Source organism: Armigeres subalbatus, chromosome 3 (genome assembly GCF_024139115.2).
Source record: "Armigeres subalbatus isolate Guangzhou_Male chromosome 3, GZ_Asu_2, whole genome shotgun sequence".
NCBI classification, from domain to species: Eukaryota; Metazoa; Arthropoda; class Insecta; order Diptera; family Culicidae; genus Armigeres; species Armigeres subalbatus.
In genome coordinates, this window is record NC_085141.1 from 15,504,179 (window position 1) to 15,532,015 (window position 27,837).

The 27,837-nt window shown below is 39.6% G+C and overlaps 1 long non-coding RNA gene across 1 annotated transcript; it reads right to left on the reverse strand.

Annotated features, from left to right (window-relative positions):
- Nucleotides 1-425: 425 nt before the first annotated feature.
- On the reverse strand, nt 426-8,713 carry LOC134221224 (uncharacterized). Its single transcript, XR_009982269.1, has 2 exons — nt 8,539-8,713; nt 426-920 (listed from the first exon to the last, which is right to left on the reverse strand). It is a non-coding gene; the product is annotated as an uncharacterized LOC134221224 (long non-coding RNA).
- Nucleotides 8,714-27,837: the final 19,124 nt, after the last annotated feature.

Here is a 27,837-nt window from a genome sequence, read left to right on the forward strand (position 1 = left end):
GTGAAGATTTCGGGCGAACACTCCAGTTCGTTCGAATCGCACCGGGGACTAAGACAAGTTGATGGACTTTCGTGCCTGTTGTTCAACATTGCGCTAGAAGGTGTAACAGCCGGGGTACGATTTTCAACAGATCCAGTCAATTTATTTGTCTCGCGGATGATATGCACAGCAAAAAAAGTTGTTGAATATTACATCGAAAACGATGCAACCCGTCGAATCCATCGGATGGTGAATATTACACTGAGCGATGTACTCGACAGCTTGCTGTGTAACCAACAAAAGCGATGTAATTTTTACCGATGTAAAAATTATTTGACGTAATCAAGGCGATGTACAATAAAGCTACGTAAAATATGGCAACGTACATGGCATTTGCTCCATTGAGTTGTTTCGTGTTTTCTTTTTTCAATAAGTTATATGCTGGGTTGTATTCCTAGTTTTTTTTTAACATAATTTGTTTATTTATTATATTATGATCGGCATATAAATATAACCAACTATATCCACTATAACAGCACTTTCTTGACGCATTTTTTTTGTGTCCCGCGTCGCCCGAGCCGTCGCATTCAGAGATCACATGCAATGGCGATACACCGCAAACCGTCATGCGTCATCTCCATCAGGCCATAGCGTCCCACCAGCTGATGTCGGTACGCTTCTCCATGTTTTCGTCATCTTCGGCCGGTGCTGGATCATCTTGGTGGTTCGTGGCCCACTGCAAAGCTTTTCGCAGATTGGGCGAGTTGACATTGGACAATTTCCTTCATTCATTCTCCGACTGCATTTCACGAAAAACCATCCGGAATCCAGTATTGATTTAAAGAACAAAGGTAGCCCTATCCTGCCGGATTACCTTCGCCGGAGTAATGTTGTACAAAGCTGCATGGAAGGCTTCAGCATTCAGAGGCGCTTTAAAGCTGCTAGAAAAAAATGAATGAGAAATGTAGTAGGAATAGGTACATTACAGTCTGGATCAAGTATGGGTTATGTCGCTAGATGTTTAAGCTTTTTGTTCAGGCGCTCACGATGTTAGTTTTTAAACCTTCTGGAATTTCGGAAAGAATTCATCTGGGATTTCGTGGATTATCCTCCTGGAGTTCCCAAAGAATCCTTCTGAGATTCCGATGAGAGTTTTTAAGTAATTCGAATGGGAACGCGTCTAAAATTTCAAAAGAAATCTGTTTATTCTGTAGTGAATTTTCCTGAATTTTTTCCCTCTTTCGGATAGATATTTTTTAGGACATTCCCTTATTAGTCCTTCTGGGATTCCGATCAAAATCTTTCTGAGATTCCTGTAAGAACCCTTCTGAAATCCCAATGAAATTTTTATATGGATTCCCCACCGAAAAAAAAAACAAAAATTATTCATCATTGATTCTGAAAGAAATTTGCTTTAAATCTGATGAGAATCACCGAGGATTCCGAAGGAAAACCTTCGGGGAACATGTACAAATAATCTTCTGAGATCAGTTGTTATGTACGGAGTCACTATCCTATTTACTGCCACCACTTAATTGTAACTTTATTGATACGTATTTCGATACTTACAGTAAGGCCTTCTTCAGTGCCTGGTTCTTGACTTGACTTGAAGCCGAAATAAGTATCTGTAATGTTACAACCAAGTGGTTTTAATGGGTTAGTACTTCTTCGTCTCATGGCAAGTGAAGACATTCTATTAAAATCTAAATAATTATTTTCACCTCCTGAGATTCTAAATCGAATCCTCAGGATACCAAATCTGATCCTCTTGGGATTCCAAATGGAATCTTTGGTGATTTTTTATGGAAAGTTCCACGAATTTTGTATGGAATCAGTGAATTTGATTGTAGTCCTCCTAGGATTCCAAAAGAAAACCTCCTGGAATCCTAAATGGAATCACTGAGATTTCAAATTGATTGGCTCCTGGGATTCCAAAATGGTATGTTTCAGGTATTCAAAATGGAAGGCTTTCAAGATTACAATTGGAATACTCCTGGAATCCCAAATAGAATCCTCCTGGAATCCTAAATCGAATCTTCCTGAGAAAAAAAAATCTTTTTTGAATTTAAAATAGAAGGTACCTGGAATTCCAAATTGTTTTAAATCAAATCCTCCTCCTAGGATTCCAAAGGAAATCCTACTGGAATTCTAATTGAAATCATTCTGGAATTTGAAAAGGAAGCCTTCTAGGATTCCGAATGGCATCCTTCTGAGATTTTTAAGGACGGCTCCGAAGAACGCTAAACGGAATTAAATGGAATCTTTTCTGGGATTCGAAACGGAAAGCTCCTGGGATTCTAAATGGGATTTTGAATCAAATTTTTCTTGGATTCCAAATGAAAGCCTGAAGACCTCTGGGATTTGAAAAGGAATTATTTTGTGACTTAAAATGCAAGGATTCTGGGGATTCCCAATCAATTCTTGGATTGCAAATAAAATCTTTCTATGATTTTAAATGGAATGGGTTCTAAATGCAACCTTCCCTCTGGGTTTCCGGAAGCCTTCTGTGATTACAAATCGAAGTTTCCTGGGATTTCAAATCCAATTATCCTTGGAGTCAAAATGTAATCCTACTGGGATTAAAAATGGAATTCTCCAGGGATTTCAAATCGAATCCTACTGGGATAGAATCTTTCTGGAATTTCAAACAGAAGGCTCCTAGGATTTTAAATCGGATTCTCCTGAGATAGCGAATAAAATCGTTCTGTGATTCCAAATTAAAGGCTCCTGGGGATTTTAAATTAAATCATTCGTGGAATCAAAACGTAACTCTCGTCTAATTTCAAATGCAATTTTTCTTCTGAGATTCCAAACGGAATGAAACCTGAAACCTCAAAGGATTCCCAAATGAAGGAAAGATTCCTGAAGCAATGCTTAAAGGGTTCCCTTGAATCATCTCAAAGAAACTCTCAAATGATCGACGTTACAATCCTCAAAGGATACCCGAAGGAACCCTCAACAGAATCCCATAGAATTTCTCAAAGGTTTTCCGTAGGAGTCCTCGAAGGATTTTCGTCGGAATCCTCAAAGAATTTCAATCCGAATTCTCAAAGGATTAACGTATAGTCCTGAAACGATTCATTTAGAAATCTTTAAAAGAAGGAAGAAGGCATCCAGGAAGGATTCCCGAATTATTCCCCAAATGATTCCTGGAAGAATCCTCAGAGGATTCCTGAAGGAATCCTCAGAGGACTCCCGAAGGAACCCTCAAGTGATTTCCAAAGGAATCCTCAAAGGATTTCCTAAGGAATCATCAAAGGCTTTCAGAAAGAATCCCCAAAGGATTTTCTAAGGAATCCCCAAAGGACCTCCGAAGAATTCCAGAAAGAATTCTCAAATGTTCCCGAAGCAAATGATTCTTGAAAGAATTCTCAAAGTTTGTTATGCAGGAATCCTGAAAGGATATCGAAATAAATCCTCAAAGAATTCCCGAATTAGTTCACGAAGGAATTCTCAAAGGATTTCAGGAAGAATCCTCAAAGGTTCCCGAAGGAATCCTCAAATGTTCCCGAAGGAATCCTCAAAGTAAATCTGAAAGATCCCTCAAAAAAATTCCCGAATGAATCCTCAAGGATTCCCGAAGGAATTCTCAAAGGATTCCAGGAAGAATCCTTAAATGTTCCCGGAGGATTCCTCAAATGATTCCCGAAGGAATCCTCAAAGCATTTCTGAAGGAATGCTCACAAGATTTTCTGAAAGAATACTCAAAGGATTTCTGAAGGCATTCTCAAAGGATTCCCAAAAGAAATTCTCGAAGAAATCCAATTTCAGTTCTCAAAGGATTAACGTAAAGTACTGAAACGATTCATTTAGAAATCTTCAAAGGAAGGAAGAAGGCATCCAGGAAGGATTCCCGAATTATTACCCAAAAGATTTCCGAAAGAATCATCAGAGGATTCCCAAAGGAATCCTTAAGTGATTTCTGAAAGATTCTCTACGGAATCCCCAAAGGACTCCCGAAAAATTCCAGAAAGAATCCTAAAAGGTCCTCGAAGCAAATGATTCTCGAAAGATTTCTCAAAGTTTGTTATGCAGGAATCCTGAAAGGATATCGAAATAAACCCTCAAAGGATTCCCGAAAGAATCCTCTTAGGACTCCCGGAGGAATTCTTAAAGAATTCGCGAAAGAATCCTCGAAGGATCTCCGAAGTAGTTTACGAAGGTATTCTCAAAGGATTCCAGGAATAATCCTCAAAGGTTCCCGAAGGATTCCTCAGATGATTCCCGAAGGAATCCTCAAAGGATTCCCGAAAGAAATTCTCTAAGGAATCCGCAATAGATTCTCGAAGGAATCCAATTTCAGTCCGAATTCTCAAAGGATTAACGTATAGTCCTGAAACGATTAATTTAGAAATCTTTAAAGGAAGGAAGAAGGCATCCAGGAAGGATTCCCGAATTATTCCCCAAAGGATTCCCGAAAGAATCCTCAGAGGATTCCCGAAGAAATCCTCAAGTAATTTCCGAAGGAATCCTCAAAGGATTTCCTAAGGAAAGGTTCCGAAGCAAATGATTCTCGAAAGAACTCTCAAAGTTTACTAAGTCTGAAACTTGATTATGCATATGTACATCATGTGATAGATTTAGTTCGGAAAAGGTATTGGAGGGTAACCGCCCCTTCGATGGGCTTTGATCCCACGACTCCTGTTCGCTAGACAGGTGCTTTCCCTACTAAGCTAGGAAGGACCTCCGTCGTCCACCGCAGCTTAGCGGGTACTGATGAAACCAAATTCCCAGCACCAGGTACCAGCCGATCTCTCGCAATACATTTTCAGAGCTAACTCTTCGGAGGTCCTTCGTAGCTTAGTAGGGAGAGCACGTATCTAACAAACTGGGTCGTGGGATCAAAGCCCACTGAAGCCCTAGAAGCACTCATGTTGCACATAGGTGACTACAACTGACTGTGACTGAAGAAATTCTTTAAACAAATATCGAAGACATCCTCAAAATATTCTCGAAGGAATCCTCAAAGAATTCCCGTAGAAACCCTCAAAGGATTCATAAAGGAATTCTCAAGAAATTCGAAGGAATTTTCAAAGATGTCTCGAAGGAATCAACAAAGGATTTCCGTAGGAATCCACTAAGAATTCCTGAATAAATCCTCAAAGCATCCCGAATAAATCCTCGAAGGATTCCCGAATAAATCCTCAAGGAATTCTCGAAGAAATCCTTAAAGTATTTCCGGAGGAATCCTCAAAGCATTCCAGAAAGAATCCTCATAGAATTTCCGAAGAAATTCTCGAAGAATTCCCGGAGGAATATTCAAAGAATTCTCAAAGGATTCCCGAAGGAATCCTCTAATGATTTCCGAATGAATCCCAAAAGGATATCCGAAGGAATCGTCAAAAACTTTACGAAGGAATCCCCAAAGGATTTTTACGGAATCCCCAAAGGACTCCCAAAGAATTCCAGAAAAAATCCTTAAAGGATTCCCGAAGGTATTCTTAGAGGATTTCCAAAGGAATCCTCGAAGGAATTCAGGAAGAATTCTCAAAGGTCCCGAAGTAATTCTCAAAGAATTCTCGAAAGAAGTATTGTATACAAAAATATAAAGTATACAAAAAATTGCCGAAGGAATGATCAAATGACTCTCGAAAGAATTCTCAACATTTCCGAATTAATCCTCTTAGGATTCCCGAGGGAATCCTCAAAGTATTTCTGATGAATCTCTCAAAAAATTTCCGAAGGAATCTTTAAAGTGTTCCCGAAAAAATCAACAAAGTATTCCAGAAGAAATTGTTGAAGGACTCTCGAAGGAATCCTCGAAGCATTACTGTAGAAATTCTCAAATGAATTTTCGAATAAATCCTCAAAGGATTCCCGAAGGAATTCTCGAAGGATTCTTAAATGATTCTCGAAGGAATTCTAAAAGGATTTCCGAATGAATCCTCAAAGGAATCCCGCAGGAATCCTCAAAGGATTCTCAAAGAAATTCTCAAAGGATACCAGGAAGAATCCTCAAAGCTTCCGGAAGGAATCCTCAAATGAATCTCGAAGGAATCCTCAAAGTATTTTTGAAGGAATCCTCAATGCTCCAAGGATTCCCGAAGGAATTCTCAACTGATTCCCTAAGGCATTCTCAAGCAGTTCTCGAAGAAATCCTCAAAAGATTCTCAAAGGAATCCACAAAGGATTGAATCCTCAAAGGACTCCTGAATGAATCCTCAAAGGACTCCAGAATGAATCTTTAATGTATTTCTTAAGGAATCCACCCAAAAGAATCCTTAAAAGATTCTCGAAAGAATACTCAAAGGATTTCCGAAGGAATCCTCAAAAGATACTCGAAAGAATCCTCAAAGGATTTCAGAATGAATCCTCATAGGATTCCCGAATGAATCCTCAAAGGATTCCCGAATAAATCCTTAAAGGGTTCTCGAAGCAATCTACAAAGGATTTCCGAAGAAATTCTCAAATAGTTTCCAAAGGAATCCCCAAAGGATTCCCGAATGAATTCTTTAAGGATTCCCGATGGAAATATTTCATGATTCCCGAAGGAATTCTCATATGATTTTCAAATGAATCCTCAAAGGATTCCTGAAGAAATTCTTATCCGAAACTACAGCAAAAGGAGGAAGAACCATTGCCACAGAAGGATGAGTTTAATATGCGCTTTGCAGATGTTACCATTAGCGCGTCCGTCCTAGGGCTCAAGGTGAGCAATCCTAGCCAGGCGGATTGGACGGAGGCACAACAGGCTTTGAGATATCTTCAAACAACTGCAGATTGAAAACTGGAACTTGGGGAGCTGGACAACGTGAAGCATACGTCGATGCTGATTGGGCCGGTGACCATCGAGACCGAAACTCTATGGATTTATCTTTCACTTAGGTGGGCCAATTTCATGGGCTGTTCGGAAACAGTAGTGTATTACACTTTCGTTTACCAAGGCGGAGTACGTGGCATTATCCGAAGCCTGTCCCCGAGCAGGAGAAATTGGCTCAATAATACCTAATGTTTGATTCCATACTCTGTTATGAACTAGCCCTGGATAAGAGGTAAAATACCAAAGGAATAATACCAAAAACTAATATGCACAATACTTAAGCCATAACAAACTCAGTTATTAAATTGAATTTTAATACCAAATGCATAACCAATTATTATTCGTTTGGTATTGAAATACCTAAGCATGGTATGCCTCAAGTATTCTGCATATAATTTTTTGGTATTATTTTTTGGTATTTTACCTCTTATGCAAGGCTAAATCACTAAATCATACCAATTTCTGTTATTGAGGTCGTCGCTCCTGCTCGGGTCGGGAGCTACTCTGGTTGAACAAGCTGATGAAGGATGTTGGTGAGAAGCCTACCGGTCCAATAATCATACGCGAGGACAACCAGAGCTGCATAGCGATGTTAGAAGCTGAAGGAGGGATCCGAAGAACTAAACACATTAACTTCATCCGCGACCTAGTGAAAAACAACCACATCAAGGTTCTCTCCCAAGTAACCACAAGTTCCTTTAAGAGTACCTCGAAGAGTACGTTTTTCGCTTGAGCAGCTCAGTGAAGCTGATTAAGCGAAAAACGTACTCTTGAAGGAACTTTTGGTTACTTAGGCCACTGTCACTGAAACAATGGTTGCTGATGACTTGACGAAAACGTTCCCGAAATTAAAACTGGAATCCTCCTGAAAGAAGATAAGATTTCAATCGTTGCACCTTGAGGAGGAGTGAAAGAATACAAGCAACCCAAGATTGAAGACATCAGAACATAGTAGACCCTTTATTATAAATTATATATCATTAGTTGTAATATATCATCAGTTGTCAGACACTTCCGTAGATCGGATCACTTTTATTATAGCAAGAAAATCCCCAAAGGGTATCCATCGGATTATCCGAAGATTTGTCTAAAGAATTTCTTCAAGATTCCCTTTAGAATCCCCTTGAGCTGGATTCCCTTCGGAAAGTTCGAAGGATTTCTGTCGTGATTTACAAATCATTCCCATTGGAATCCCAAACGAATTTTGTTGGGAATCTTAGTACCGTGAAGTATCCAATTCAATGAATACCATTAGTATTTACAAGTATTTTCTATGGTAAATCTCTGGATCTGAAGTTAGTTTTGAAATCACATCTGCTGCTTAGTCCAACTTCGGTCATTAAACAACAATAGGCTACACTTATCACCACCACTATCACGACATTCGGAATTCCTGTAATATTCAATTGAGAATCCATAAATGATTTCATTCTAACTCCCTGACAGATTCTATTCGGAATTCTCAAATGATTCCATTGCGAATCTCCAAAAAAATACACAGAGAATCCGTGTAGGATTGTTGGGAATCTGTGAAAGATTTCATCAGAAAAACCACGAAGAACTCCCTCTGAAAGATTGAATTTGAAATCCCGAAACTATCTTTTATAACTCCCCAAGAATACCAATCAAAATCTCTGAAAGATTCCGTGTCCCTGAGGGACCTTATTTTGTATCCCATATGGGGATGAAATCCGGATTCCCCGAAAACAATTACAAATTGCAGAAAGAATTTCTTAGAGATTATCCTCATCGAATATGTAAGAAATCCTTTTGTAAACCGTAGTAATTCAGGTACTTACGTTATGTTCCATGCACATCCTGTTGGCAAATGGATTACGGATTTCCTTTGTGCGCAGCTTCCGACTCCTAAGCTAAATATTTTTGAAGGATGTTCCAGCAGCGGGCGGCAAGAATTCTGCTGTTTATTCGTCTCCTGATGGGTGCACCTTGACGGCTTTCCGGTCTCTTTGATTACGTGACCTACGAACAAAAAAAGGAGTAAAATAATCAATTATTATAATGAAAAATAAAGGAACTTGAGATACTTACATTTATTTTTAAAGAAAACAAGAAAAGAATATGGCGCACGGCGCACCGTCGTCAACTGAATCAAAACGCGAGCAAGGAGCAAACAAAATCTGGTCAGTGTTGCCGAGATTTATTATTGCATAGAACACGGTTGTGATATTACACACGATGATGTGTTATTTTACACTTCAGATTTTGAACAACGGGTTGCATCTGAATCTATGTAATATTGTATGCATTTACGTACGGATATTACACACATGCAATGTAATGGAAAAAGGTTACTTCAGAACATGTGTACTTTTCAGGCGATGTAAATTTACATCGGAATTGTGTTTATTTGCATATCATTTTTGTCACTACATCAGATTTTTTGATGCGTCGTTGAAGTTACGTCGATGTACATTACAATATTTTTTGCTGTGTGGACATTGTCGGCCGAACATTCGCAAAGGTGGCAGAACTGTACACCAGCCTGAAACGTGAAACAAAAAATTTTGGACTGGTGGTGAATGCATCGAAGACAAAGTACATGCTTCTGGGCGGAATCGAGCGCGACAGGGTCTGCCTGGAAAGCAGTGTTACGATAGACGGGAGACCTTCGAGGTGGTCGAGGAATTCGTCTACCCTGGATCCTTGCTAACGGCTGATAACAATGTTTGTCGCGGAATTTCTAAGCTAATTGAAACTAATATCGTACTTCAAATGACTCAAAATTACTTACAATGTTAGTCGTGAAATACGAAGGCGCATCATATGTGAAAGTTGGGCCTACTACGGGCTCCAGAAGAACCGCGGTCAAAATTTTTTTTACGTCAGATTGTTGATTCAGTGTTATCTGTTTAGATGTAAGCTAAATAATAAAATGAATCGTCACAGAATTTCAAAGAAGCTTTGATTTTTTCTTTTTTTAATCAATTATAAATAATGTTAATGTTGTATTCAATATTATTCAAGTACCTGTTGAAAAATAAAACGAAACGGCAACCCCGTCTAAAGCACTGGACAGTTTCTATCATGACATACCATATTCGACAACTGGGACACTTGGCCTGAAACAAACACCCGAAGTAGGCAGACAACCTCTGCCCTCTTGACGCTCTCGAGTGGAAAAATACAAACACCGAAAGTACACACGGCACACCTCTCGCACCTCTGGTCGTCCTTTCGCATAGATCCGCCGTGCAAGAATTAAGCTCACAGAAGAAAACAAAATCGGTTGATTGAATGACACAATCCTAGCGAGAACCCGAAGGGTGCTTGAGATTCCAATCCTATGTTTCTTGTGCTTCTCTTTTTTTCCTCTGCATCTTGATCAGCTACTGGCCCAATTCAATCAACCTCTTGAGATTCTTTATTCAGAGAAAAAAAAATCAGAAATTGACAGAAAGGGTGCCCTTTCAATAAAAATTGGCAGCTTAGGCCATCAGTGGGAGATTCCTGGGATGCTTTGTCGTTTTCGAAAAATTGATTGAACATTCTTTTGTTCGCAGCGAAATATGTCCTCGCGGAGCCGCCACACATCCGAATCGACAGGCAGCTGAAATCGAAAGATTAATCCGGGAACAATGACCCCTGTGACATCCATCGTGCCATCGTGCGAGTGGGTTCAACCTGGGCAACCGATAGGGAAGATCAAGTCGGATCATATTATCGCCCTCCTCGTTCTGGGCCGGAGAACTCCGACGTCGACTTCGAGTGCTACCGGAATCGAAAACGATTAATCTCCCCGATGGGTGCCTTTTGTGAGGGGCAACTTTGGCCCAGCGCGGTGCAATAATCTCTCACTATTTATAAACAACACTGATTATCTGTTTCTCGCCGATGGTGGTGGAGTCTTGTCTCCTCGGTTGGAGAGGACCTCTATCCGATCGCTGGATAGGCAGCGCGAGGGCTAGCTCGTGTTGCTTTCTTCTAAATCTTATTAACCATCACTAATTTATCCAATAAATTAATAGTCTATATCGGATGTAATCACGAGATAGCCAGCTGCTGTGTGGGGGATTATTATTCAAATGTAAATTCAATAAACTGCTACTTGAGACAGACCGGCGACGATGACGGGAGATCTGAGAACAACTGGATTTGCTATGGAGATGAAGGAACGGCACAGGAACGGAGAAACATTGCACTCCGCGGTGCTAATAAATTGTCGATCATTAATCATGAATCAATAAAAGACTTGTGGTCCGAGGTGGATATTTAAGAACCTGTATCTCTTGGAAGAAGGAATTCGAATTTTGAAAACGCAAGCTACTGTAGAATAGTAATGGAAATTAAATTTCAAAAGAATTTGTGTCAAAATAATTAAATTCATTTAATTTGTTTCAATACTACTCCCAACCGGTGATTGTTAGATTTTCTAACTATTCTGTATAAGAACCTACCAAAACCTGTATAAGAACTAGGCATGTGCAAAAATGCTAGATTCTTATACAAATATTTTTTGCAAGTTTTTCTTTCAATATTTGTTTGTGAGCTTAACTTTTTTGTATAAGCATCTAACAGTTTCGCACATGCCCAGTTCTTATACAAGTTGTGGTGGGTTATATAGAATTGTTAGAAAATCCAACAGTCGGTGGTTAGTTGTAATAGGGTAAATATGTGTCATGTCAAACAGACCTGAATGTTTTTTGATCGTATCTTTACCATCATAAATTTATTATAAATAAAAAGTAAGACACTTTTCTATGCTTTGCACTAATCGACTTGATCGCAAAGAACGATATCAAAACTGGTCGATCTTGCTGCGTTCCACAGTTATTTTTGACACTGTGAGTTGACATGATACGACTGAGTTTTGTTTTACCAGATAAGCTGTAGTACATATGATGGATACAATAAATAAAAATTAAGTTGAGTTATGTTAACCTTTGTCGAAATAGAAATAAGAAAAGAAAGCACAAGGCGATCTACACTCGTTCAATACTACATGCAACATGTACTCCATAACCTTAGATAATTCCTTCTTTTCTGTCACCGTCCAACCTGGATAACCTCCACAAGGTGCAGCAGAACATCTTCATCGTGCAGCCAAGTTCTATCCACCGACTGCTTTATTTGTCATGCTCTCGAAAATTGAATATTATTGATTTGTTTATTTGTCCAGCCGGAGCCTGGTGGGCATATCGCCAGAAGCGGCGGCTCCGGAGCGGCATTAGCTGGGGCGGACAACTCTTCCTGGTTTTCTTTCCAATGTCCACGTCGGACCGACATGGGACGAAACTGCAGCAGGAGTGATTTGTTTTTGTTTGTTTTCTATAATTATTAATTCAGAATGAAGGGGTTCGCTCTGTGCACTGTGCATGCCACACAGTCAACCGATCTGGAGTCGACTGTGAGTCCAATCCAACGACGATGTGGCTATTCCCTTTGATGAAGTGAAGGAATGCTTGATGGTAAATAATGCAGTTTGTTGTTTGGACTCTTGGAGGACAATTTAGAAGAACGTAAGAAGCTACGTAGCTGGCAGGTTGATGGATAGAAAACACTTGAAAGAAAAACATTCGGGTGATACAGAAAGGAAGGTGTAGGATTGTTTGACAATAAGCGATAGACAATTCACTTTTCCGCAATGAGATTGTATTGTTAGTTTAGTGGACTTTGAAGACTTTCGAATAAATTTAAATTCAATAATAAAATAAATTGATAAAATAATCACTTATTACAATTCTTAACAAATTTAAACTTGTCTGCAGGGTTTGAATCCAAAAGAGAATGAGAAAATCTCTCACTTATCATGTCTGTATACACTCTCGATAGGTAGCATACCGTGAGAGACGTTTTTCGGTAGCTGTTACGATAATGAACTGATTCGGGGGGCTACAACCCATGATAAATTTCTTTCAATAAACCCCAATTGCGGGGGCACCGGTTCTGATGATGCATTTCAACTTGTTTTACACAGCTGTGCCAAAAAATATGGTCCCCAACATGAAATAAGCGAGAAAAACGTGTTTTATCAAACCCCAACTTGTATAAAAGTGCGATAGTTTTGTTTTCATGGCTTGTTATGATTCGAAGAGGTTTTTGCCTCTCTTTTATCGTTGTTCGTTATCTATTGAGAGCGATTTCTGCAAACCCTGCTTGTCTGTTTAGAAATTCGATTGATGCTGTAGGCATGACAGTAAGAGAGCCCGGGCTGGTTGGCCGAGTGGCTTAGCACCAGCCTAATCAAGAAAACAAAAATCAGCGGTAACGAAAAATTAAAAATACAGTCACTCTCAAAATTGAGCGTACAGCATGGATTAGATGAATATATTCGAAAATTCTGAAGGAAATTTAATTGTTGGCTCGGTTGTTTTTAATGCATTTCAATATTTATCCCTTCCTTCAATGTATGCGTACATAAAATGGTTGAAATTTTTTCTCTAAAGTTCATTTATTTGAAAATAATCTCAAAATACGCCTATTAGATGTGACAAAATTGAGCGTACAGCTAATGTTTTTCTATAAAATTTCTTATTATAAACACGATTAATGTATTTTAATAATGTTTTTTTCATGATTATATTTATAATAATAACATCCGCTACTTAAACATTCAATGTTTTGAACTTAAACCATGTTTAAATCAAAATGGCGAACAAGTAAGATGTATAAACAAGCAATTTAACAATTCAATACTGCTGGTCAAAATAGATGTTCTAAGATATGGATTTCACCGGCATCGTGTCTTATATATGATAGATAATCGAAATCGAGCGAGACATACGATAAATTTGGGCAAATTCAGTCGGTAAATGATGAAAACAGATGTAAACATACAAAGAAAACGACAAATGTTGGAAACGGCATATTTCAAATTAAGTATAACTTTATTTAAAAGTCGATGTATAGGTAGCTTATAAGCTCAGGACACTCATTAATAATAATATTAATAAAAGAGCAGTACACGGATACATTATAAGATGTCATTTTATATTTGAAGACTGAGTCACCGTAGGAACAAATTTGATTGAATCATTTAAATTCACCAAGATATCATTAAATAAGCTGCCGAACTCTTAAAAAAGTTTAGTTTTACTCGCCACATGGAAATCATCCAATTGTATCCCTTATGGTAACAGACCGTGGAGTTCAATCCAAATTTAATTATGAAATTACGATTTTAGGCTATCTTTTCAATATTCAATCAGAAGTGCTCTACGGGATTGAAAAGCTGTTTTTATGTTCGGTACCTTAACATGCACCTTGTACTTTTAGAATTTGACTGTGAATGATTGGATTCAATAATATTACTCTGACCTGACCTCTTAGACCTGAGACATTAATCGAGCTTTAAAACAAATTTATGTTAAAGACATACACTGAGATCAATTTTCCATTAAATTTTATGTGCGTTGAGCACATAGAAATGAGTATGTCTACCTTTATATGGTTCTATGTGCAGCATTTGAATTCTACAAACTCGCATTTGTATCTAATGACAAAGAAAATATAATATAAAGGATATTTATTTACATCTTATTTGTTCTGCAGATAAATTGTATGTTGTATGCTACAAACCTAGATAAATACTATCTAATCTCTCACATAAAATGTAACTGCTCATAATGAAATCGAAAATATATCATAATCAAGAGAAGATGGAAAATGGCGGAGAAGCTTGACTTGGATTCAAAGCCAAAATTTTTCGTGTTTCATCCAATGTGAAATTGAATCCGAAGGTGGTGTTTGCAGCATGCTTTTTTCGGTTGCAATGGTAAGTAACCCCATTTTAATAAACAAAATATGGTTCCACAAGATTCTGTTAGTTTTAGCATGAATGAAAGTTGCGCAGCAAACAACATAATCTGAGCAGAGCAAATATGGGAGCTAGAAACAGAAACATGAATAACTACACGGAGGTGGAATCTGTTTTGGGACTTCCCTGGATTTACGTGCAAATCCATATTCGCATTCGGAGTGGCAACTATTCAGCAACAATGCATCGTTGCCACCAAAAGATTCACCGGTTCTCGTATCCGTCGTGTCTCCTGCGCTTCATTCACAGCTGAGCTAGAGGAAGTGTTTTAAGCAATACAGATTGCGTCTGCTCTGTAAGCCCAATCGGAACTGTTTTTCGACGGTAGTATTGCGCAGCGGAATCTGTGTTGCTCAGAATTCTTCTTCCAATCCGGCTGAATGAAACGCAAAAACGAACGGCGGACACGGCAGTAACCAAACTGTGTTTCTTCCTCGGTTTCTTCATAAAAATACTGCAATATCCAGGTACTGCCGGCAGAACGATTCTGAAGCGACCGGCGTAATTCAGGCGATGTTTTATCCGACCACTAATGAGATATGGAAAATGATTCTTCCGAACATAGTTCGAAAGTTCTTTAGTACAGAAATAAATAAGAAAAAAAAACTTGTTCTCCTTTCGGCTTTCTATTGTAGGGAATCAAAATGCTAATTATCGGGTTCGAAGAGTGGGTGATATCTGAATATTATTGTCTTAGCACATATAAATCATTGAAACCGATAAATGAATTACATTTGGCCAGGCACTTGTTTTTTGTATGCATTGCACATAAAATCGAAGAGTACCAAAATTTCCACTTTTATGTGTACGACCAATATATTTTATGTGCAAAGCTTGATTGCAAAAATACATGTGCGTTGCACATAAATTTTAGATGGTAAATCAGCTCAGTGTACTAAATTTGAATTATGTCATTTCCAACATTTGTCGTTTTCTCTGTATGTTTACATCTGTTTTCATGATTTACCGACTGAATTTTGTCAAATTAATCGTATGTCTCGCTCGATTTCGATTATCTATAATATATGAGATACGATGCCGGTGAAATATACAAATTAAAGCATTTATTTTGCCCACAGACATTGAATTGTTAAATAGCAATGTTCTTACCTCTCACTTGTTCGCCACTTTGACCAAAACAGGGTTTAATTTCAAAACATGGAATGTTTAAGTAGCGGATGTTCATTATTATGAATATAATCATGAAAAAACAATATTAAAATACATTAATCGTGTTTATAATAAGAAATTTTATAGAAAAAAATTCGCTGTACGCTCAATTTTGTCACATCTAATAGGCGTATTTTGAGATTATTTTCGAATAAATGAACTTTAGAGAAAAAAATTCAACAATTTTATGTACGCACACATTGAAAGAAGGGATAAATATTGAAATGCATTAAAAATAACCGAGCTAACCATTTAATTTCCTTTGAAATTTTTGAATGTAGTCAACTAATCCATACTGTACGTTCAATTTTGAGAGTGACTGTACCTACGCTGTTAAAGAACAACAACACCGAGCGCAAAGCCTACTTCGCACTTCGAACAAAATTTAATTTTTAATTTAATTTAATTTTTTTAAATTTAATTTTATTCAATTATTTTGATCTTTTAAAATTTAATTTAATTTAATTATTTTCGAAAAAGTCCACTGAGGTGGATACGGAATGCTTTTTTCCTCTATAGTTTTTGAAAATCATAAATTTTTCTGATCGCGTGAAATCCTGACCATGTGGCACAGAGGCACATTTTTAAATAATGCTTCAAAAAGCATTAAAATCTGAGTTCGCTCAGCCGTCACACTCTCACGAATGGCGCTGATTGACTTAAGGTACAAAGTTCGGACGTTTACTCTCTAACGCAACTCAGTTTATCATAATAGTATGCAGAAAAACATGCATATTATGAGCATTCTTTCTAAACAGCAGTGATACGGTGTTTCCGCACTAAATTTTCAACAAGGAATAATTGTTTGATCTGTTCTTATCCCTGAAACTCAACAAATAAATCTTGAAAGTGACAATTCAAAAACTATGAAAATCGTTGTAAAAAATTTTCGCAATAACCAATTCAATTTTCATTCAAAATAATCTTACTTCGTGTGCAGGATTATTAACATTTTTCGAAATATCACTTTTAAGTTATATTTTTAGTTCCATTCAGGAATTATTTTAAAAAATCATTTTCGGATAGCTGTATTAAAATAAAGTAAAATCCATATCCAATCAGGTATCAGAATATTGGCTTAGGTGGCACGTTCCCCTACTATAGGGAGATTTGTGCCTCGCCGTCACAGCCTTCTCATCACTTACTCGACGAAAAGGAGGGGAAAAGGAAAGGAAAGGATTGAAAGGAAATCAAGGTAAAAGAAGGCGTATTCCTTACATGCACCCCTGATGGGATACTTGCGTGGTGAAGGTGGGTTGAGTACCAAAACAAAGCTTTGAAAGTATTGGTACAATAAAAACTGTCATGTACTGTAGTAGTATTGGTGTCGTATTTATAAAAAACAAAGAATATTAGTAGGGTGGTTCAAAAAACTACCCAGCTCCACCACGCTCACTCGATTCCGTCCCATGCTCCGAGTGTCCTCCAAAAACCGATTTGAACAAAAACTGGTTGAACACTAGCCGGTTCAAGTTTGTATGAAAACTAATATGAGAAACTAAACCTTTCATTACATTGGCTACAGCGCCTCCCCTCCAAACGCTGGCGAAAAGAGGCGACTTCATTGAACGAAAACCGCACCGCAGGAAAGATCCATTGATCATGTAACGCAAAAAATAAGCCTAATTATCATGCTAATGATTCGCAACATCGATTAAAATCGACTCCCAGCCATTGAGACGACCATTCTATTTTCATTGTCTAAAAAAGTCCAACGCAGCAGATGTTCTACTCCAAATGGTCCGGGAGTTGAGTTCAATTGGTCTACCAGGTCAACTACGCCTGGTATCGAACCGATAGCAACCCATCGTGTCCATATAAGTCCTAAGAGCCCATGCGAATGCACCATCATTCAAAAAAGTTCGATTCAGATATTCTAGGTTCTCCAAATTGTTCTGGAGTTGGGGTCAATTGGTCTACCAGGTCCACTACGCCTGATATCAAACCGACAGCAACTCAGCGTGTCCATATCAGTACTAAGAGCCAGTGCGAATGCTTCACCATTGAATTATGCCCAAATCAGATGTTCTAGGTTCTCCAGATTATCCGGAAGTTGATTTCAATTGGTGTACCATGTCAACTGCGCCTGATATCAAACCGATAGGAACCCAGCGTAACCATATCAGTCCTAAAAGCCCATGCGCATGCTTCAATATTCAAATAAGTACAACGCAGATGTTCTAGGTTCTCCAGATTATCCGAGAGTTGAGTTTAATTTGTCTACCATGACAACTACGCCTGATATCAAAACGACAGCGACCCACCGTGTCCATAAATTCCTAAAAGCCCTTGCGAATGCTTCATAATTCAAATAAGTACAACGCAGATGTTTTAGGTTCTGTAAATTATCCGGGAGTTGAGTTCAATTGATCTATTAGGTAAATTACGAGTAGTATCCAACCGAGAGCAACCAAGCGTGTCCTTATAGGTCCTTAGATGTCATGGTACAGATGTTCAAGGTACTCCAAATGGTCATGGAGATGAGTTCAATTCGTCTACCATGTCAACTACGCCTGATATCAAACCGATAGCAACCCAGCGTGTCCATTTAAGTCTTAAGAGCCCATGCGAATGCTCCATCATTCAAGTAAGTCCAATTCAGATGTTCTAGGTTCTCCAAATTTTTCTGGAGTTGAAGTCAATTAGTCTACCATGTCAACTACGCCTGATATCAAACCGACAGCGATCCAGCGGGTCCATATAAGTCCTAAGAGCTTACGCGAATGCTTCATCATTCAAATAAGTACAACGTAGATGTTCTAGGTTCTCCAAATTGTCCGGGAGTTGAGTTCAATTGGTCTACCATGTCAACTACGCCTGATATCAAACCGACAGCGACCCAGCGTGTCCTTATAAGTCCTAAGAGCCCATGCGAATGCTTCATTATTCAAATAAGTATAACGCAGATGTTCTAGGTTCTCCAAATTATCCGGGAGTTGAGTTCCAACGCAGATGTTCTAGGCTCTCCAAATTGTCCATGAGTTGAGTTCAATTGGCCTACCAGGTCAACTACACCTGATATCAAACCGACACCAACCCAACGTATCCTTGGTGCCCATGCGAATGTTTCATTATTCAAATAAGGCCAACGCAGATGTTCTAAATTTTCCAAATTGTCTGGGAGTTGAATTCAATTGGTCTACCATGTCCACTACGCCTTGTATCGAACCTATTGCAACCCAGCTAGCCCATATAAATTTAAAAATCCCAGCACGTCTTAGTCTGTTACCAGGCGTGGATCATTCGCCAAGGCTCTGAGCTGTGGACATGATAAGTTGTTTTCGAATTAGAACCAGTCTTGATTGAGCAGGTAGACCAGATGATGTAAACTTCAGAATCTGAAATTGGCCTATTTGAATAGTCAATCAGTCGTTACGTTTATAGGGATTTTTATGGACGTGCTTGGTTGCTTTTGGTTTTGTATCAGACATACTCGAACTGGCAGACCAATTGATCTCAACTCCGGAACAATCTGTAGAACCAAGGACTTTTATTATGAAATTATTTGAATAGTGAAGCATTAAGTTTTCGGTTGAAACGAGTGACTGATTTCAAAAAGTGATGTTTAATTTGCATTCTATCAACATTTCGGGCTGCTCATGTGCGGAGAAGTGAGTAAAAACTTGATTTTTCTATGCCCTTTGAGAAGAAGTGAAGTGCAGTGATAAGCCCACCGAATCGCGAATGGCTATTAAATTGGCACGAAACTGCTGATTTATGATAAAATTCAAGCCGACGTTCATAGGACTCTTTGAAGAAACATTTTCATTATCACGGGAAGTGAATAAATATGCTGTGAACAGGTTAGTAATTTGAATATTATACTTTTGTTCGATGCTGTTCGATACATTCGAATGTTGGTGGAAGAGGAGTACGGGAGGTGTGGGGTTGACTCGTGGAAGGTCCGGTGCCATATTGACTGCCATCTTGGTACTCTTCCAACTATGTCCTTAATTTTCTGCACCCGGTAGGATACTTAAAATATAGGCTTGGAAAGTATATCTCGACATCCGCTTCATCAACGCATCTGTTACTACAAACATAGTAGAAATACGTTGAAAAGGACGTCAAGTGTGAAAAACTCAACAGGAGCTTATTTCTTCATATCACCAAGAGCAACGATTTTTTGGAAACCGTAGTTTACCATTGCCTTTTCAGAAGATCAAGAGAATCGTCACTTATGCTGCAAAAGAACAAGCGGCGACTTTTATCTATTGGTTTAACATTGTTAACCTTCCAATAGTTCGCCAGAATTGCAGGATTCTGAAAAACAATTCTGTTTAAAACGTCGTTTTGACTCAAGCTTTCGTTTGCATTTCAAGGGATAGCAAAACAAATGCTATTCTGGTGAACATTAGAAGCCTCAATTACGAACCTAAAATCATCGATCGCTTTCTCAATAATCAACAGCAAATTTTGTTTGAGCCAGTCATGGCTCTATTTGTTTTCTGGTGAAAACCAAACTGCCAAATCTAAGACATGAGCCCAAAAATGTTGGGATTAATGAGTCTGACAATGACTGATATAGAAAAGTATTCAGATCTCTTAACAACTCGTCCTTCAGTGCATACGTAAAAAAGCCGTTTTGAAGTCTGATTTGATGATGAATGATAAATAACGAGATTCACCTGTTTTCTTTTTCAGAAGGTAGGTTTTTATCAGACAAAATTGATTTGCGGTTCAACTTCTTACGCTGATTTTAAGGTAATTTCTGCCTTTATTGACAGAACTAGTGTTCTCAGTAGATGAGTTCAGCTGTAATGTAAATGGATCGTCTCACTGGTTTATAAAAATGGTTAAAAACCGCATTGAAAGATGTGTGCCCAAAATTTAAAGTGGACAGGCTTTAGTTCTCTGGTTCTCAAAACCACCAAGTCTCTAGGCGGTTTTATGTAACATGTTAGAGGTCGTACACTAATTACGTAAGCACTTATGGGGAGAGGGGGTCTGCCTATTTCTTACGCTTCATATAAATAAAAAATGATTGGTATGGGAAGAATCGTACATGGGGGGAGGGGATTAAAAAACCCAGAAAAATTGCTTACGTAATTAGTGTACGGCCCCTTATAAATAAGACATGAAGTATATTATGAAACCATTGCTCCTGAACTGTGAACTCTCCCTTACTCGATGATCTGTAACTCAACCAACTTTTCCCTTACTCGATGAAATTCAATGTCCCTTGAATCTAGCATACTGGGTTCCTTCCGTTAGTCGATACCTCCCTCACTCGATATTCCAGGGTTTGCAGAGATCGCTCTCAATAGATAACGACCAACGATAAAAGAGAGGCAAAAACTGTTCCGAATCATAACAAGCCAAAAAAAACAGAATCGGATAGGCAGCCCCCACAGAAAAATGATGATTCGCGTTTTGTTTTCGCTCCTTTCGTGTTGGTTACTGCACAGCTGTGTAGAACAAGTTGTAACCGCTAAGTGTTACAAATGAAATTGTTTTTAACAAATGAGAAATGCATACAAAGCGATTTTCACACTTTGCTAGTTGACAGAGCTAGGTTGGGCGGCGCAGAACTCTATTACTCTGGCGGGCGTAGATCAAATTGGTAGCAGTGCTATTCGCTTACCGATTGTTTCAACCGGACAACTGATGGCTACCAAAGCAATCGATGGAACATGCCAAAAAGTGGAATTGGAGGTTCCCGCGAGTCTGCCGGACGTAGTCTCGCTCTCTTTAGTTGCGACCGTGGATGTAGTTACATCGTGTGAAAGTTATTTTTTTGAGAAGTGCAAGTGGAGAAGAATTTACACGTGCTTCTGGGACGGTCCAACTGGCTGGAGAGCCCCGATCACTAGTCCCACTAGTTGGTGCTGGTTAATCGACAAGGATCGGAAGAGTTAACCGGTCTTGCCCAGTGTGATTTTTATCACTACGGCTCCCTGCCAAAGAGTGGCACCGGTAGTCGTCGCGGATCCCCCTCCGCAGTGTTAACTGCGCGAATACACCATCCGCTAACCGCCAAGGACGACCGCATTTTGGAATCCCATCGTCAGTCATCTCGGATATAGGAAGCTGGCAGGTAATCTACGGATCGATCGTCGTCTACGAGCAGATCGTCGTCCGGTCAAGTGCCTCGACGCGTGGTATAGTTTATCGTCCGGCGAAGGTTCGCCGCCTTCTCATGTGGGGAAGCAAGCCAAGGTATCAACTCGACGTTTTGTCGGCCAGCCCCGTTATACAGCAGCGTGCACACAACCCGTCAACGTCCGGCCGAACGCCTGTGTCACGAAAATCATCTCCCGTTAATTAGAACCGGCAACTAACCTGCAAAATATTGCGCCTTCAATTCCGTAGTGCGCCCTGTCGGCGTTCGATCGCCCCGCACAATCCGCCATCCTTTCGGCGACCCATCGCCCGCCGGCTTTCCATCTCCTGGTATTCCGGTATTCCGCCCGGCCAACGTTTCATCGATCATCTGGCATTTCGCCCGGCTGACGCCTCATCGCTCGTCCGGCAGTCCGCCCGGCCGAGGCTCCATCGCACGTCCGGCATTCCGCCTGGCCGACGCCCCATCGCTCGTCCGGCATTCCGCCCGGTCGACGCCCCAACGTTCATCCGGCATTCCGCCCCGCCGACGCTTCATTGTTCCGGCGACATTTCATCGCTTTGCTGGCAGTCGCCCGATCGGACGTCCGTCGTCCTGCCACCACTCCAAAGTTTCGTCACCCTGTACAAAATCAATCGTGAGTAATTAAAGAGTTTATAAAGCTAACCTCCCGAGCTCCAGTTACTAGCAAGGTCCGAAAACCTCCCCATAACGCCTACCGACCTTGGGACTCGACGCCCAAAAGAGACCTTGCGTGCCCACCCCATAGGTGGCCGTTGGCTATAGACCAGCTACCGGGGGTTTAGGACTGAGCCCCTTCAGGGTTCGAATGAGTAGTTCCTCGAGGGCAAGAGGCCGTACCAGAAACGGTATCAAAGTTGAAATGCATCATCAGAGCCAGTGCTCCCCACATTTGGAGCTTTCTAAAAGAAATTTATCATGGGGTATAACATCCCGAATCAGTTCTCTGTCATGACAGCTTGCGAAAAAAGTTTCTCGCGGTATGCTACACATCGTATATGTATACAGAGATGATAAGTGAGAGACTTGCTCTTTGGATTCAATCCCTGAGATATTCTCTAAGTCGAAGTAATTTTCCAATGCATTTTCGCCTTGCTTATCCGATGTTGTCAGAAACGGCTCACATGCATGATATACACAGTGTCGGACCATTGGGTCGAATAGTTGAAACTAAATATTATATACGAAAAGTGAGTAATGGAAAGTGAGAAGTAAGACTGAGAAGTTCAAAATGAAAAGTGCGAAGTGATAAGTGGAAAGTGAGTGAGGAAAACTGAAAAGTGAGAATTTTAAAGTGACAAGTGGAAAGTGAGAAGTATGAAGTAAGAAGTGAAAAGTGAAAAGCAAAAAGTGAGAAGGGGGAATTGAGAAGTGCCATGGGAGAGGTGAGCAGTGAGCAGTGAGAAGTGAGAAGTAAAAAGTGAAAAATGAGAAATGAGAAGAAATAAATTCGAAGTAAAAAGTGAGAAGAAGAAAGTGAGGAGTGAGAAGAAAGTAATAAGCTAAAGAGTTTTTTCTTCCTTATTCCATATTCCTTCTATTTTCTCTTTTCCTTCTCCTTTCTCCTATTTCTTCCTCGTTCTACCCTCTTCTTCCTACTTTCTTCCGTTTTCTTACTTTGTTTCTTCTTTTTGCCTTTCTCGTACACTAAGGTGTAACGAAAAGGCTATATATTCACTTTGAAGACGATTTTGTGATAGAAGGTTCGGAGACCCATAGTGTTGTATACCAATCGACTCAGTTTGACGAATTGAGATGATGTCTGTGTGTGTGCGTGTGTGTATGTATGTGTGTAAAGTAAAACTCTCTCATCTTTTAGGTACTTATTTTGATCGATTTGTTTGCAACAAGTTGCATTCGATGGATAATCCTGTCCCATTGTTTCCTATTGAAAATTGGACAGATCGGACAGTGGGATAAAAAATTATGGCCAAAATACGATTTACGTACAAAAAACACGCTCAGAAATTCTGACTCTTTTTTTAGTATATCTAATGTACGAGAAAGACACAAACACCGCTAGGTGGAGTGAGAAGTGAGAAGTAAAAAGTAAGAAGTGAGAAATGGGGATTGAGAATTGAAAAGTGAGAAGAGAAGTGAAGAGAAAACTGAGAAATGAGAAATTCAAAGCGAGGAGTGAGAAATAAAAAGTGAAAGTGACAAAAGAAAATGAGAAGTGAGAAATGAAAAGTGACAACTGGATAGTAAGAAGTGTTGAATGTTACTAGTGAGAAGTGAGATGTAATTGAAAGTTTGGAAGTTAATCCTTATTTTTTCCAATTGCTTTCATTCATATTTTTGCTTTCTTTTTCCATCTTCTTGACCTATCTTCTTCATTTTCTCTTTCTTCTACTTCCTTCCCCCTTTTTTACTGTTTTCCTTATTTCTATTTTTTCTTCCCCCTTCCTTCTACTTTCTTCTGTTATTACCATTCTTCCTCCTTCTCTCTTCCTTATTTCTTCGTTCTCCTTCCTTTTTCCTTATTCCTTCGTCCCTTTTACTTCTTCTTCTTTCTTCCTTCTTTGCGGACGATCTCAAAATGTATCTCGTTGTTCGAAAATTGGCGGACTGCCAAGAACTGTAGAAGCTTCTGGACATCTTCAAGGATTGGTGTGATCCGAATATGATGGTTCTTGCTGTTTTCAAGTGCTACGTCATTAGCTTTCACCGGACAGTCGATACTTTGGTTTTCGATTACAATATTGCAGGAACTACTCTTCAACGCGTTGACCATGTTAAAGATCTTGGTGTCCTATTGGATGACAGGCTAACTTACAGTCATCATCTAACAACTACCATTGATAAAGCAAATCGTCAGCTCGGGTTCATTTTCAAAATTTCCAGTGAATTCCGTGATCCTCTGTGCTTTAAATCACTTTACTGCTCGTTAGTACGCTCTCAACTGGAATTTGCTTCTGCTGTTTGGAATCCTTATCAAGCAGTATGGATCGCTCGGTTGGAAGCTGTTCAACACAAGTTCGTCAGATATGCACTGCGCCATCTACCCTGGAGTGACCCGCTAAATTTGCCACCATACGCTGATCGCTGTCGCTTGATGGGACTGGATAGCCTTGCCAAACGGAGGAATGTGGGGCAAGCAGCTTTCATTGCCAAACTACTGCTATCGGAGTATGACGTGCCCGATTTGCTAGGTAAGATTCAACTTTATGCGCCTGCTAGAACACTTCGACCTAGAGCTTTGCTGTTTGAATCAGCACAAAACACCAACTATGCAGCTAACAGCTGCTTCTTCGCCATGATTCGCCGTTTTAACGAAAGTTACACTGTATTTGATTTTGACATCAGCTCATTCGAATTTCGGCAACGTCTGTTAAGATTTTATAAAAACTGATACTATTTAGCTTTAAGTTTTCATGTAGACAACACAATCAGATGAAATATGATACAAATAAATAAATAAATAAATAATAAGGCAATAGCTGGAACGTGCTTAGCAATTCCGTCCGCGCATCTGCATTCCATGAATAAAACAGTTTGATGAGAATCATTATCCTTTCCGGTGGACCAAAAAGATCATATCGCCTTTAATCGCCCTGGAAATAAATTGCAGCGATCGATCATTTCAAAACGAACATTCTCCATTCTCCGACGTCCTATTCCTCTCTCTCCTCTCCGCAACAATTGAACAAGGAGTCGTAACGCATCCAAAGGAGGATGGCTCCGCCGGACAAACAAACATCACGAAAACTTACAATCAGAATGTAGGATTAACTTTGCGCTTCCCAACAAATATCTAGTAGATGAATAGAACTTTGTCGAATACGTAATAAGCTTCTTGAGGAAGCAGGAATTCTTGCATTCAAAATTATAAATCGGAAACTCCAGCATTTTTTTTTTCAAAAAAAAAAGATGTAATATGTTGAAAAAATACATTTAAAAGTGAACGAATTGCCCGCGGATTGCGGTACTTAATTTACCACAATCAGCTGACTGTAAAAACTTGACCAACAAATAAATGAATGAACTTCAGCACTGCGGCAAAAACCACGGAAAACGATTTGCAATGACGCAAACGACTCATTGCATTGATTTTCCCACACATCCCGGATCCTTCAAACGAACGCACGACCGCAGAGGTCTAAATTTGCGCGTTCCAGTTGTTACGGCGGCGGCTGAGAACAAAAAGTGCAAAAAGGAAGTCACATTCTTGGGATCGTCCAAATCGCCGGCACTTATTAGCGACAGCCGCGTCCTGGCGGCAATATTTTGGTCCAATCGATGTTCCCACACGAGTAAACTGCTTTGATTTGTACCGACTTGCGCGTTTCTGATTGATATTGGGATGAATACGCCGTTGCACAGTGGGGCGGAATCCAGAAGATGTTATAAAGGTGTTAAAACGGGGTTTCAGTCACAGCATTATATGACGAACAAGGATCATTGAACATTGGACCTCGAGAGCTTTTGGTGCGAAAAATTCACCATTTGTGATAACAATCCATTTAAATGGATCAAAAGTTAGTGTGCCTATGTACATAATGATGTTTCGTAGAGCGTTTCCGGATCACGATTTCCGATTTGTTGCTCATCATACACAATACATACTTTCCTTCGAATATCATCCTACTGTGCACTGCCTGGTGGGAACACAAAATGATCAATGTATGACTCGCTTGATGTGTTTGATGCTTCAAATAGTAGATCAAACCTAGATGTGATTACCCGATTCTACTCGATCCGACAAAGGAAGCGAAGAACTTTATGACGAAGAATGGGCATTAAAACAATTCCGGCATCGATGGCCTGGACCAGCGCTCATAAGCCACTCGATCACTCGTCAAAATGGCCATAAACCCGGAACGCAAACGCCCCGACTGCAGCGGGGTAATTATTTGAATTTTCATTTGTTTTGTTTCGTTTCGATTTGAGGCTGATTTTTTTTTATTTCCCGTGAAAGAGATTCGATCTTGGAACCGACTGACTGCGGAATGGCGGAGGTCTTTGAACGACGTCGTCGTCGTCGGTCGCGCACTTTATTGGATATCTAAGGATTTTATGGCGCATCGGGCGCGGTGGCGACGAAGCGGGTGCGGTTCTATTTCAAATGTTCCGACCGAACGACCGTTTCGGTGGGGGCAAGACGAAAAGGAACCGGCGGATCATTGAGAATGAGACCGATCTTGGGTTTACTTTTGGGGTGTTTATTTGTTTTTAAACAAATATAAGGCATCTTAGGGCAGTTAATTGCTTGGTACCGAAGGCTGTAACATCCGAGTCAAACCATCCGCAGGACAATGGATTATTTTATTCGGAATGTTTCTGAGTTGTTTGATGCATCTTATCGCAAAGTATACATTTGAATTTTATCGTCATTACGTGGAAAAAGGTGTAATTGTTGGACAGTACCGAAAAGCAGTGGAACCGAATGCTTGCTGCGTTGGCATAGGTTCTGGAACAGGAAGCTTTGAGATCAAATACTCGAATGCTGCAGGTGAGAGAAAAATAATTGGAGATAAGCCAGTTTGATCTGCTCACGGTTTCACAGGAAATGCTTTTTCAAATATTTTTTCTTGGGATTCAGCTCTAGCTAAGTTTAATGTGCATGATTGTTTTCATAGCCGTTGTTTCCGAAGTTTGTGCTGCGAGGCTCTCAACATATTTCGTGTGATTTTTGATCACTACTTTTATTGATCAGTCTTAAGTTCAATTACAGCTAAATCTAATCATATTTTTTTGTCTTTATTAGCGAGACTTTCAGCCCTGGGCTGGCTCGTCTCGTACCGTGCGGGACCGAAATCCGTACAGCACCGAAATCCGTCCACCTCATGAGATATGAATAAATTAAAGGGGGTTAAAGGTAATTAATGGCTTTGATAATAAAACAACAAAAATCAAGAACAAAATCTCCACCCACCAAACGCGGAGTTTGTGCCACCATTTTGTTTTCGGGTAGAGCATAATTGCACCAAAAGTAACTGTGTTTTAATTGCTAATTGCGAATCATTACATAAGATAAGCGGAATACAAATCGAAATGATTGCTTCTCAAGATGCGTATCGAACTATTTACAGTGGTAGTTTAGTCAATCAGACTGTTTCAATTTAAATA